The sequence below is a fragment of the Pogona vitticeps genome, chromosome 6 (assembly GCF_051106095.1).
Source record: "Pogona vitticeps strain Pit_001003342236 chromosome 6, PviZW2.1, whole genome shotgun sequence".
NCBI classification, from domain to species: domain Eukaryota; kingdom Metazoa; phylum Chordata; class Lepidosauria; order Squamata; family Agamidae; genus Pogona; species Pogona vitticeps.
This window is the reverse complement of record NC_135788.1, coordinates 12070176-12084057: the sequence shown is the minus strand read 5'-3', so window position 1 is coordinate 12084057 and position 13882 is coordinate 12070176.

Below are 13882 nucleotides of genomic sequence, written 5' to 3'. Positions count from 1 at the left end.
GCTATATAATTTCTTCCTTTGCCCTTTTTTATCACTCATGTCTGGAACAGCTGTCCTGTGCCCCCTTGTAATAAGGAGAAACACAGAGACGTTTCTCTGCTCAGCGACAGACAAAAAAAATATATTTAACTGATATTTATTTACTTTTTCAATTTTAAAATGGCACCCTCTGCTTCTCTGCCCCTTGTGGTGAGGTATAATGATCCAAACTCTTCATAAAGCAAAGAAACACAATAAATGTGGAAGAAAAAAATCTGCACAATAAAATCTGAGAGCAGCATAATCATTAAATTTAAGAAGTGACAGAATATTATTCAGTATTAAAAGCCAAATTGTGGATGATCATGGAACAAAGGAAGGCTAATTGCCTTAGAGAGAGAACAAAGGAGTCAGCAGAGAAAGTCCGAGCCAGCGGAGCCAACTGGCAATGCCCTGAGGGCTCTTTTATTGTATAGTATGTTATGAGAGAAACAGATAGGATACTAGTTACTTAATTGTAACTAGGATTGGCTAAAATAACACTTTGATCTTATGTTCTAACTCTAAGCAAAAGGGCAGAAGAGGGGGCTACCCCGCTCCCTGGCAGCTGCCACATCCTGCCAGGAGTGTATGCACGTCACTGAAACAGAACACAGCTACAGCCTTTAATCAGAAGTTTCTCACACCCAATGGCACTAAATAGTCCTTTTTCCAAAATAAGGAGACAAAGTATTCTCGAAGGCTTTCACGAATGGGATCTGATGGTTGTTGTGGGTTTTTCGGGCTCTTTGGCCGTGTTCTGAAGGTAGTTCTTCCTGACGTTTCGCCAGTCTCTGTGGCCGGCATCTTCAGAGGACTGGAGTAGGAACTCTGTCTCTGTCCAAGACAAACTTTGGGAGTGAGTTTCACAGTTGGAGTGCTGCTACCAAAGAGGGTCTGTCTCAATCAACCTAAGACTCTCCAGAGGACAGGAACAGAGCTTGGAGGTAACTAGTTACAAGTGACAGTTACTTTGGGCGTAATGAAGATATAGCTACAATGTACTTTTCCTTAAAGAGTCATGTTTCCTAGTGCCTCTCAAAAGTTACATTTTAAGGGCATTTTTGGAGCCATTTTGAGAAAGTCCCCCCCCCCCCCTGTTTTACATGATCTTCTTACCAACCCAGTTTTGCATGATTGTAGGATTATGGTTGCTATAGTCAAAAAAACCCAATGATTTGCATCTGTTGTTTGGGTCCCTCCTGGAAGGTCAAGTGGAAATGAAAGCCAAGAGTGTCTTTCTCCAGTTTTGTCTGGAGTGCCAGCTTCACCTTTTGTGGGGAACCGAAGGGTTGACCACAACGATTCATGCCTTAATCTCCACTCAATTAGATTTGGAATGACCACTTCACATATTAAGAAACATGGAAGACAAAATGGAATCTAGAGGAGTCCCCAACAGCCAAAGAACTAGGTAAACATTCCCCTGCACCCCTTCTGAGAATGCTCAGCCATGTAGGACTAGAATCACTATAGAACACTGTAGGAAAAAAGTCCAAAAATCACATTTACAGCAACTATGATGACATTCTATGCAGAATGCTCTTAATATATTAGCTGCCTAAGTCTAGCAGCATGCAACTGGGGGGGGAGGAGTGGGGAGAAGGAGAGGGGGGAAAGTAAATGTCTAAGTAACAGGCTGTTAACAACAGGATCTTTTGGAAGTTATTAATTCATACGACACTGTAACTAGAAATGACATAACAGCACAAAACAAAAACAATCCTTTACAGGTCTGTGGACACACCCCATTTGCATTCAGTTCTTAATAATGTGCTGGATCATGACTGGCCACAAGGACATGCAGTTTCCTGACAGGATCTGTGAGCGTTTATACTTTCCAACTTCCCAATAAAGTTACATCTCTCAAAGGAAAACTGATGTAGAAAATGGCAAACCAGTCTCAAAGGACGATCGTCATGCAATAAGCTATTAATCCTTCCAGGTAATGGGCCAGTCTCAGAATATTCTGGCAGAAGCATTACACCCAAGGGAGGTTCAGCATGTACTGCAAGCGACGCGCCACACATGTTCCATTCTGGGTTTTGGGACAGGTAGGTGTAATAAAGGAGTCAAACTCTAACAGGAAGCACTAATAAACCAGGGACAAACTTTCATAAGCTAGAATTCTCTGAGGGCTCTCCTTTGATAATACACACTTTGTCTTGGGGAAATAAACCACAGCATGTGCTTGTTTTCTGCCTAGCCTTGCTTATTTGAAAAGAAAAGGAGAATCACAGCAGTCATTTCTGTTTTTTTTTTTCCGCCATCCCTCTGATCACTTGAATCCCATGAGACCCTCATCCGTAGAAGTGATTCATTCGAGGCACACACAGCAGGGGAAACAATAAGACCACCCAGTCAGTGGCATGACTAAAGACAATCTTATCTCCCTATGGATTGGAGCCAATCCTAATCACTCCAGTGGTGAAGATTTGATTGCTCTTTATGCCCTGATCACAGAAAATATAAAATTCCTTAAATAACAGGGTGGTTTTTTTTCCAGGCATGCGTACACATCTGCCTTTCTTGAGTTATTTCCTTGCAAACGTTGGAAGGTTTGTTGAAACGGTTATTGAGAAGTATGTTGCTTGTCTGGATAGCTAATTTTTGTATCCATATTTGCATATTTTCTTCTTCTAGAACCGTGGTTCGCAACCTGGGGGGGGGGGCTGATATGTTTTCGGACTACAGCTCTCAGAAATCCTGGCCGGCACAATTAGTGGCGAAAACCTCTGGAAGTTTTAGTCCAAGAACATCTGGGGACTCAAGGTTTGTAGCCACTGAGCTAGGAGATGAAATGCAGACAGAACAAAGGAGTTCCTTATACAGCACGAAGTATGGAATGTACCACCACAAATGCTCAGGAGGACCATTAATGTAGATAGTTTTCAAATGGAATATGGACAAAATTTACGAAGGTTAAATAAGGATGACTATATGCCACCTTCAGAGGTGGTATTTTTCTGAAAACTATTTGCCTAGAGAATAAAAATTGGGGGGGGGGGGCTATTGGTCTCATGTTCTTCTTGTGACTTTAAAAAAAAATAATTTGTTTGTCCACTGTGAGTAACAGTGTTTTTGACTAGCTAGGGTTCTGATTTGATCCAGCAGATCCTGACTTCCCAGCTTCTTGGTAACTGAACATGGGGAAGATTCATAGTAAGCATGCACTTTGCACACAGGAGCCCTCAAAATCGTTTGTGGCACCTTCAGTTAAAGGGTCAGGGCACACATAATAGGAATGACCTAGCCTGAGACCTGGGAGTATACTATAGACACTAAGTAGGCTCATGATTTGACACAATGAAAAGCAACTTTCTGTGTTCAGGTAAGTGGGCACCTGTTAAGACAGAAACCAGGTGCTCTAAAGCACTGGTTCTTAACCTTGGGTTACTCAGGAGTTTTGGACTGCAATTCCCAGAAGCCTTCACCACCAACTGTGCTGGCTGGGGTTTCTGGGAGTTGCAGTTCAAAAACATCTGAGTAACAAAGGTTAAGAACCACTGCTCTAAAGTCATGTCTTTGCCTTGTCCTACTTTTGACAGTATTGACAGGAGCATACATGTAGGAACACAAGCGAAGGTGGCCTTAAGACCATCAGAAAAGCTGTTCTGGATCAGAACAAAGACAAATCTAGTTCAGTGTTGTGCCTGCAGTGGCCAACCAATCAAACACCTCTGATACCAAAGACATTGGCTGAAATCCAGTAGCTAAATTGCAAAGTTCAGTTGATTCTGCATACCCAATGCAGCTGCACCCCACCCATTTAAGCTATTGGCTGAAATCTTGTTGCTCACTGTAGTAAGTTGCACTAGAGTAGGCCTATTGAATCAGTAGGGGTTTGGTACTGTGCTAAAGTAAGACACAATTAGAGCAGGTCCATTTGAATCAATGGGACCTATGGAAGAGTTGAGTCTTCTTGGCACCTGGATAGGGTTTGAGTTGTGGTACAATATAGTGTCCTGTCATTCAGATACCCAGATCTTAGATCATTTAGGGCTTAGTCCTTTCAATTGATCCCAGAAACAAATCACTAATCAATGGATATGAAACAATGTTAGAGCCACAGAGGGGGGTTCATGGTCTCAATAGAAGGTGTCATCCTTTCACCATAAGCTTCCTGCAATCTGGACTTTATTGTTCTGTTCAATGAATAGAGTTGACAGGTCTCAAGTGCTGGCTGATATAGCTGAGAACTATAGTATTTTTCTGAGTTTTCAGCCAAAGAAACAAACCTCAGGGTGACCAATGCTAGAGGAGGTGAGAATCTGGGTTTTACATATCAAGTGCTTTTTTGTGGAGGTTGTGCTTGCACAGCATCATTACAACAAAACCAGGAGTGAAGGGCTAGGACTAGGGCTGGGCTGGGGAAAGAGGTGATGGATGTAGATACTTGAACTTTCCATGCCATTTGGAGCAAGGTGGAGAATGGACTATTGTGTGTCCCTTCCTAGAATTAGGTGTCTCTTCCCAACACCTGTCTGCCTTGCCTCTGTGATATTGCAAGGATCTGCCCCCTAGTGTCACGTTTTGGCCTTGAAATATTGAGGGATGGACTGCTGCTGACCTGACACCTCTAGCAGTGAGCTCAGCTTAACGTATGGCAGTGGTATTGTGTATGAATGGAACTTAACAAGCATTCTTTAAGGGCAGTACTCTGATCTTGCATCTTCTTGGACCATAAAGCTCAGCTGGATAGTGAATGAAGAGCTGACATTAAGTACACCTATTGAATATACTGGAACCTGTGCAGATACACATCTGGAACTTTTGCTTCAAATCCCAAATCGTAGATCACAGCAGATTTTCTAACATTCCTACCTGAATCAAATCATTACATTTATGTCTTACCATTATGTCTTGGGCTTTCATTAACCTGAAATTTTGGCCCTGTAATTTTGCTGGGCAGGTTTAATGAAAGTGACAGCCATCCTTGGCATTGCCCATTTTTGTTTTTTTTTAACACAGAGGATTCAGCAGCATCAGACACTGTGAAATATGTGCTGTTTCCCTAATGTGTTTTCTCCCTATTTTTATGAAGCCCTGAATCTATGTGCAAGAGGAGCAATTTATTAAATGTCATGGATGGGTCATCTGACCAGTAGTTTGAGCAAGAAATTCATATCCCAGGATTCTGAAGGCTGAAAGGTTAATACATAACAGATGCTGCTTTGAAGGAAGCCATTACAGGGAATGCTTTTCAATCAATGGGATGCTATTATGAGCAATAGAGCCAATTTCTTCTAATCAATGAACCTTTATTACTACATTTACTAAGAGAAAGGCCTTATGCAGTTCATATAAAACAGTCTTCTGGCAATGGTCCCTCATTCCCAAAGGAGTAGTACTCGTTACCACACTCCCCACATATCAATGTAGCAGGTGATGGTTTCTGTTCTTGTAAGCAAACTCCCATTTTAATTATAAATTTGGAGCCAAGAAATGAGAGAATCATAGAGGTGGCAGGACAAAATTTACTCTTATTTTTCTGTTCTTTAAAAAAAAACACAGGATAACAAGCCCAAAGTCCATATTAGGATGGTCCTTCTGTTACACCAGATAAAAAGGGGGTGAAGGTAGGACGAGCACATGATTCAACTTTTCTGGGTAGCAAGAACCCCTCATCAGGCCTGGTATTGAAATTATGCAGGGGAGGGAGAACGAAGGAAGAAACAATAGCTTCCTTAGATGATGTACCATTAGGAGTTTTGGGAGACTAGAGTTCAATCCCCACTTGAACATGAAGAATACTGAATGAGTTTAGGCCAGGTGCACTCATTCTCAGCCTAATCTACCTCACAGGTTTGTGATATGGATGTATTTGGGTGAGGAGAAGTATGTGCTTGAGCTAGTTGATGGATTATAATAGAGATGTTCACAAGGTATCATAGAGCACCTGATCAGTTAACTCCAGCAAATTCAGTGATTCTTCTTGCATGCACATAAACATCAACTAGGTCAGTGGTTCCCAGTCTTGGGTCCCAGATATTCTTGGACTACAGTTCCCAGAAGCCTTCACCACTAGTTGTGCTGGCCAGGATTTCTTGGAGTTGTAGTCCAAGAACGTCTAGGGACCCAAGGTTGGGAACCACTGAACTAAACCAAAGAGTTTAACATGCAAGATAATGTTGAACTTCTTCCACATTGCCCCTTTCTGTGAACATCCTCTGCCCTCCACATGAGCATTTCTGGTAGAAATGCTGCCACTGTGTCTTTATTACATTCCTCTCAAGCAACGACGCAGTCACCTTTAGCTATTCAGTTCCCAGCTGTTCTGGGGAAAATGTTTTGGACTCGGAGTTGTTATTTATTTATTTTGACATTTCAAAAAAAAAACACAAACTGGCATAAAAATTCTTGTGGCAATTGCAAACTCGTTTTGATTCTGTGCATATGACAGAAACACATGGTCGTAACAATGGAGAAATGCCAGAGCTCAAAGGGTTTTAATACTGAAATAATACTAAAAACAGCTTGTCATTTGTATGACTTTAAATTGCATGTTGGGAAACAGATGGCCAGCTCTTAGGCGGTAAATTCAGCTACTGGTAATCTTATAGGGGGACCAAGGAGGAAATCAGTTTCTGATGATAAACTTGTAAATGTTTTATATTTTAAGAGTTTTAGAAATGATCTATTTCCAAGTTGATCATCCAAACTTGATAGGTAGAGGGGGAAAAGGAAAATGTAATATTTCCACTCATTTTACTTGTGTGAAATGGTCACTGGAATTTTAAAAAGTCTGTAAACTTTCTTTTTTGGATTGCGCCAGGACTGGATGTGGTGGTGGTGGTTTTCAGACATTAAAGAGTTCCTTCCCCTGTTCTGCAGATCCCAAACACTTTCCCAGGAGGAAAGGGAAACCTGGGGAGCCCCGGAACTAGGGGAGGCAGGATAGGAAGTTTTTCGTTCCCGAAACTGGTGACATGGCTGCAGCTGAGGATGTCATCACAGCTGCATAATGTAACTTGTGCAGCAGAATTCTGGCCATTCATGTGTTTCTGTGTGAGTAATGAATAAAAGAAAAGCAAATCTTTAGAATGCATACAGTTTGGAAGTTGTCTTTTAGACTACAAATCCCCAAATTCCTCAAAAAGTGTGATGGAGGAGTTGCAGACCAACAGAGTAAATTTTCCAAGTTCTGTGCATGTATGTCAGTGGTTCCCTAACTGCATGCCGTGGCACCCCAAGGACGCTGCCAAATTCTGTCTGGTGCATCATGGAATCCACAGAAGTGCTACTCAGGCCAGGCTTCACCCCTCACCTCTCTCCCTCCTTACCCAAAGTATCATATTGGGGAACTGAAAAGGAAGCTTGGGAACCATGGAGGCATGTCCACACTCAGATTCTAGCTGCTATTTTACTCATGTTTTTTTACAACAGCCCTGTAGAGGTGACTCTAGCAGACATGTCTCATCCTGCTTCATTTCTTTCTCTAGTTTTCAGCCCTCTTGGTGATGTCTGTCTGAACTTGATGAGAACATTTAATTTTGCAATGAATCTGGCAGTTCTGCAAATATCAGGTGACCTTGACTGATGGCAGATCACCCTGTTCTTGATTTAGCAAGCTGCCCTCTGATTCTGCCATCTAGCATGAAGCTTAAGACATGGGAGAACAGATGAGCCACAGATTCTCCGCTGACACATTATTGCCAGGCTATTTAAGATAACGGATGCAGTGATCGGTGTTGTTCTGAACGATGGGTTTTGAGGAGGAGATCTTTCTTTCTTTTTTTAACTATTTTAAAGTGGAGATTAAATTCAGATCTAGTGGGAACATCTTAACCCACTGAAATAAAAAAGAAGGCACAGAAAAGCACATACAGGACTTTAAGCTCATATTTTTCTACCATCTGGAAAATACAAGGCTTTATATTTGGGTTCTGCAGATCTGTTTCTTTCACTTCCTTGAACTTCATTTTCAGTTTGATAATTAGATCTGATACCAAATAAAGAAAACAGACTTTTTTTTGTCAAGCAAATGGATAAAATATGACAGTCATACTTCAATATTACAGACATATTCTTGATCTGTTTTCCTCTAAAATGGTTGGGACCCAGTGGGTCTTGTCTGCTTATCCGATTTAGGATTAGAGCTTCTCTCCAGCGATCTGTTGATGAAAAATGGCTTTTCAGTTACTTTTGAAAAAACAAAAGTCATGCTTTTTGTTTCGTTGTGCCTGAAGTCCTCTGAACACGACTTCCTCTATCCAAAGTCTTCTCATTCATTAGTAATGCCAAAGCTGGGTCTACAGAATGTTCTTTCCTGTTGGGATTATTTGTATTATTCGTATTGTACAGAGTACAGTAGCCTAGTGCTGAGTTTCTGACTGTGGTAAAGAAGTGGTTACCCTAGGCAAAACAAAACAACAAACAAACAAAACAACAACTTAGTGGCTGAAACAAAAGCTGTTGCTTATATGACTTCATAAGCATTTGCCCACCATTCCTAGGCCCACCTTTGCCCTTGATTGATTTTTCTCCATTTGGATTTTGGCCACTGTTTATTAACTTAGCAAATCAATTTATGGATAGTTCAGGAGTTTATAGATCGCAGAGTTGGTCTGATATGCTCCTCATGGGGGGTGCTTTGCATGTAGGTCTGCTGGTAGACACATTTCTCTAATAGAGGAGGAGAAAGTCACCTCAGAGAAAGAAGGAAGGAAGCCTAAGAATATGCATCACTATGTAGATCTAGAAGAGGCAAGAAAACAAAACACCTGTGCTATTTTATCTGTTTATTTCCTCCTTCCTTATTGGTGCAGATCACATGCCACATGTGTTGGTTCTCTATACCAGCCATTATCAACAGGGGCCTGGAACATTTTATAGGGGGCCACAGACTAAAAAAAATCTTCACACACCACCTTATAAGGTTCATTATGTGACTTATATAATCCTGATATTGCTTATATTTCATTCATATTGTGTTTATGGGCGTGGCCGAAAAAAAAGTTGAGACTGGTGCTCTATACCAAAAATATAACCTAGAATTTTAGAGGTAGAGGTGGAGGCATCAGCTGAATTTGCTGCTGCATCTTATTTTGAAACTGGTGGTGGCTGATTTACAGTTTTACTCCCCAGCAAAGAATGACTATGTTCTTTTTCACAAAATACCCCAAGTTAATTATTTCACATCTTAGAATTGTACAGTTGGAAGGGAGTCTAAAGTCATCTAGTCCTGCCCACCATCACCTCAGACTCCAACAGAAGGGAGTCCACCACCTTCACAGGTAGCCCATCCTACTTTTGAATGGAATGACTGCCCTAAAATTCTTCTTAGTAGGAATCTCCTTTCTTGCCATTTGAATCCAACTCCCTGGAACAGGAGGAAAAACAGTTTTCTCCCTTTTCCACGTCATGCCCTTTCAGATATCTGAAAAAGCTTTCACATTACCTCTTAGTTCTTCTCTAAGAGGGATATGCCTGACCCCATCAACTGTTTTTCATAATGCTTTATTTACAGTTCTGATACCGCCTTGGTTGCCCACCATTTTGGACACATTTCACCTTCTTGGTATCATTCATGAACTGTGGTGCCTCAAACTGGAGATGGTTCTCCAGGTAAAGTCTGATCAAAGGTACTGTTACTTTCCTTCCTCTAGAGAATATACTTTTGTTGATGTCACCTAGAATTCTATTAGCTTTTTTAGGCTGTTTTTTTTTTTAAACAGCAGATAAACAAGGAATTAGACTTTGGTGATAAAGATACAGTACATAAAAAATTGAGGAAAATGTGACAAAATGTGGAGTGAGGGGTAACATAGAGCAACCTAGATTAAAGCATGGGGTGAAGCTGCTCTTACAAGACTGGAGTCTTGAAAGATGGCAAAGAAATTATTAAATAAAATAAATACATACATACAATGTGAACCTCAGCATTCACATTTACTTTTCCACCAGCTGCCTCATTTACCACATTCTCAGTTGTAGAGCAGTTTTCTCTAAAGCTTTGGAAATGTACATGTATACAAATCTAATGCATAGGATGGGGATAGAAAATCAGTTAAATTAAAAGTGGTATGGGGGGCAGTGGGAAAGGTGTAAGAATTAAATTGTGATGCTTCATCCTCTCAAGAAATAATAAGAAATAAAGTAAAAGCTATATAAAGCAGGTGAATGTTTTATTTGGATTTAATTATGAGCACAGGATACCACGTTTTGTCTACTGAACAGCGTTTGACACTTGATCTAGTAAGAGATTTCAAAAACTGAATCCATACCTTAGCAATGAAAAGCAAATAATGGGAATGCAGTATCACTATGAAAAGAAACCAGTTTTACTCTATCTCCATCAGAATATATGGACTTCACTCTTACAAGATAGGAAAAACAAATCAGGAATGTATTATAGATAACTTTTTTTCCCTACTGTAAATATAGATTACTCTTGAATATCCTTAGTTTTGGTGCAACCGACATTTGTGTCTTGCATGTGAGTTATATTGAAATTTCCTGTGGCTATACAGGATAACCGGGAATATACGAAATCATCAGTCATGCTTAAGACAGGGATGACAGGCCAAGAGAGAAATTGTCAGAAAAATAATCTGTGCTTCAGAAGCAACGGGAAACTTCTCCAGAGTTCATCTTTTCAAAAAAGAAGATTAATGCAACCACCTCTTTGCAAAGTAATTTATCTGTATAAAACTTATTAGTATAATGAATTACCTCCTGAAAGAAACACTGCTTATGGAACTCAGACGCATATCACTGGTTAACTAGAGTTTCCCCATTCATTCTGATGGAAGACCTGTGGGACTGTGTTAGCAGCGTGGCAGCTTGCGTGGAATTCCTCAAAGGAATGGCTGTCGATTTGGAACGGCCAGCTGTTGTGACCAAGGTTGCCATGTAGCAACCCAGAGATTCTGTCTGTCACTTTAAAGAAGTGGTCCCCAACCTTGAGCCTCCAGATGTTCTTGGACTACAACTCCCAGAAGCCTTCACCACCACCTCTGCCGGCCAAGATTTCTGGGAGTTGAAGTCCAAGAACATCTGTAGGCCCAAGGTTGGGGAACCACTGCTTTAAAGGCTACCAATGAAGACGGTGCAGCTAAAAGTACAGTTCACTAGGATTGTTGTGATTTTCAGATTTTGTTTTCTGGACTACAAATACCACAGTTCTCCATTCTGGGGAGTTTGACCTACCTTACAGACACCTAAATGTAGGGTTGCCAGATGTCAGGCAAAAGGAGGACATGTCCTCCTTTTTAGCCTAATGTCCTCCGTCAGGCAGGCAAAGATAAAAATCTTCAAAATGTCAGGCTTATGTATATTTTATGTTATAATTTTGGATGGGAGGGGGAGAGGTGGAAGGACCCCCTTCCTCCTGGCTTTCCCCACCCCCACCTGCCTCCCACTCCCACTATTTTGAAAAAAAAGGCCTCCATTGAATTTATTTTTATTTTTTAACATGCCTGTTTTTTGGTCGGTTCACTAAGAAACATTTATTGGCAGCTATTATAATAAAATTGTATTGATTGTGGGTTTAATCTGGAACGATTCAAATGAAACATTCAATATGTCCTCCTTTGTCCTCCTTTTTGTCTTTCTATGTCCTCCTTTTAGTACCCGTGTATCTGGCAACCCTACCTAAATGTGATGCACCTGGGAGAAAGGCCTACACTGGAAGGCTTTGAGGCTGAGCAAGGCCTAGCTGTGTCCAAGCTTCCTGGGCAGAGCTAGGCCTAGCTAAGCCTCAGGGCATTTCAGTTTAGGCCTTTCTCCCAGGTGCATCACATTTAGGTATTAGTCAGGTAGATAGAGTTCCCAAGATAGAGAATTATGGTATTTGTAATTCAGAAAATCTGAAAGCACCCCTGCATTCGCCCTAATATGATTTCTCTGTTCCTCCAGAGAGTTTGTCAACTGGAGTGACTGCACAGAAGGAGTAGACCAGGAGTATCTTCCCACTGAAGTGGAAAAAGACAAGGAAGGGCGAGTTTGTTGTTGTCTGAGGAGGCTGCTTGATACAAGGGACTCTATTTGAGATCGTTTTCCTTGCCATTTCCTTTCTGGGTCCAGTTTCCTTTTCCTGCCTGGTGCTATGCGCCGTGGCACATGGCTTCTCTTGGGAGGGATGTCGGCTCTTTGAGGTGGATCACTGCGCTTGCTGAGAGGAGGTGGGAGCAAGTAACCAGCTTGATAAGTAGCTTGCAGGGATGTATAGCCCTTCCATACAGTATGTCACTTATCTTGTTCTTCCACTTGATAATGAGAAAACACACCGTTTCTCTGCTCACCATCAAGAGGATGAGATATTTTCTGATGGTCCCAATTAGACCTTTTGTACTGGCAAGAACAAAGTGCGAACAACACCAATAAATGCAAATTGCACAAAACTACAAGAGCTGCTGCCTTGGAATAGAAATAAATAAATGAAAATCAGAGATAATTATTCTGGGCTGTCTTTGCATCCTTTGCTTTGCATAGCTTCACTTGACAAAAGGGAAATGGCACCAGTTTTGTGCAGAGACATTTTGGAAATATTGAAGAAGCCTCAGGCTCAAAAGCTCTTGTTTTTGTCTCCTTCTGGAAGTAAAGAATCTTGCAGAGCTTGAAAATTTGCAACCAAGAAGCCTTGTCCTGTTGAGGCAGCCTAAGCTGACAACAATGAGGGATTTAATAAATGTTTTCACATACCTTATAGAGTGCCCCTCCAGAACCAGTGAATGGGGACAGGGTTATTTACATAGGAGTAAGAAGAGTCTAGGAGATGCAACAGTAGAGCATGGCTTTCTCCCTCCTTTTGCTTCCTCCCCCTGCTCAATGAAGGAGCAGAGGAAGGAAGTTTTAAATTTGCCTATTACAATGTGTTATATTGCTATTTAGTCAAAAACCTTATCTGTGCCTCCTCCTGTCTCCTCCTGCTTCTGTGAGGAAGTTCTCAATTTTACTATTCTTTTCTTATTATTTTTTTAAAAAAGTGATGCAGCACATCAGTGTTGTCATAGTATAGTTTTAAAAATTTACTTCCTCTGTTCCTCCGTGCAGCAGAGGAAGTGTTTGATTTTAAATGTATTTTAATAGTTTTATCTTTTTTTACTGCATTTAAATTGTTGTAAGCTGCCCAGAAACCTTTGGGTAGTGTGGGCGGCATATAAGCTAAATAAATAAATAAATAAATAAATAAATAAATAAATAAATAAATAAATAAATAAATAAATAAATAAATAAATTCGCAATATTGTGAAGTGGCTAAACTCTCTTCTTAAGCCACATGGTATTGGCAAATTGACAACAGAAGGGAAGTTGATAGCTGTCAACCCGTTTGGGTTCATTTCCAGTGATTGCACATGCTGGATACAAATCAAAATACGAGTGATCCACTCCACACCAAAAAGGTAGAAGCCCCTGATAGGGACCCAGAAAGGCGTGGACAGGGACAATTAGGGATGGGGGTGGTTCACCCTAGCAATTACATCACGTGACTGCCATGCAAAGGAGTGAACCTGCCCATCCCTGCGATGGACCAAACTTCAAGACAAATGTGCTTCTCTCATTCCACCTTTAGTTACAGTGACAGTTCCAGGACTCACCAAGTACTTAATTAAGAGCAGAAAGAATACTTGCTAAATTCCTTCTTCTGAATTATTAGAGGTGTCTTGACCAGATGAGACATCTCAACAAGACATTATAAAGCTCCGTGAGACTTCTCGCCTCAGAAGGAGATCTTCTTTTTATCCCTCGCCGTTTCTGTGATTTGCAAAAAAATGTCTCTATTTGTTCTTCCCTTTGAGAAGCAATGCACACATACTTTATACAGGTACACACATACACAAAGCACAGACGGACTGGCTGATTACAGTGGACCCTCGACTTACAGACGGCTCAACTTACAGACTTTTCTAGTTACAGACTT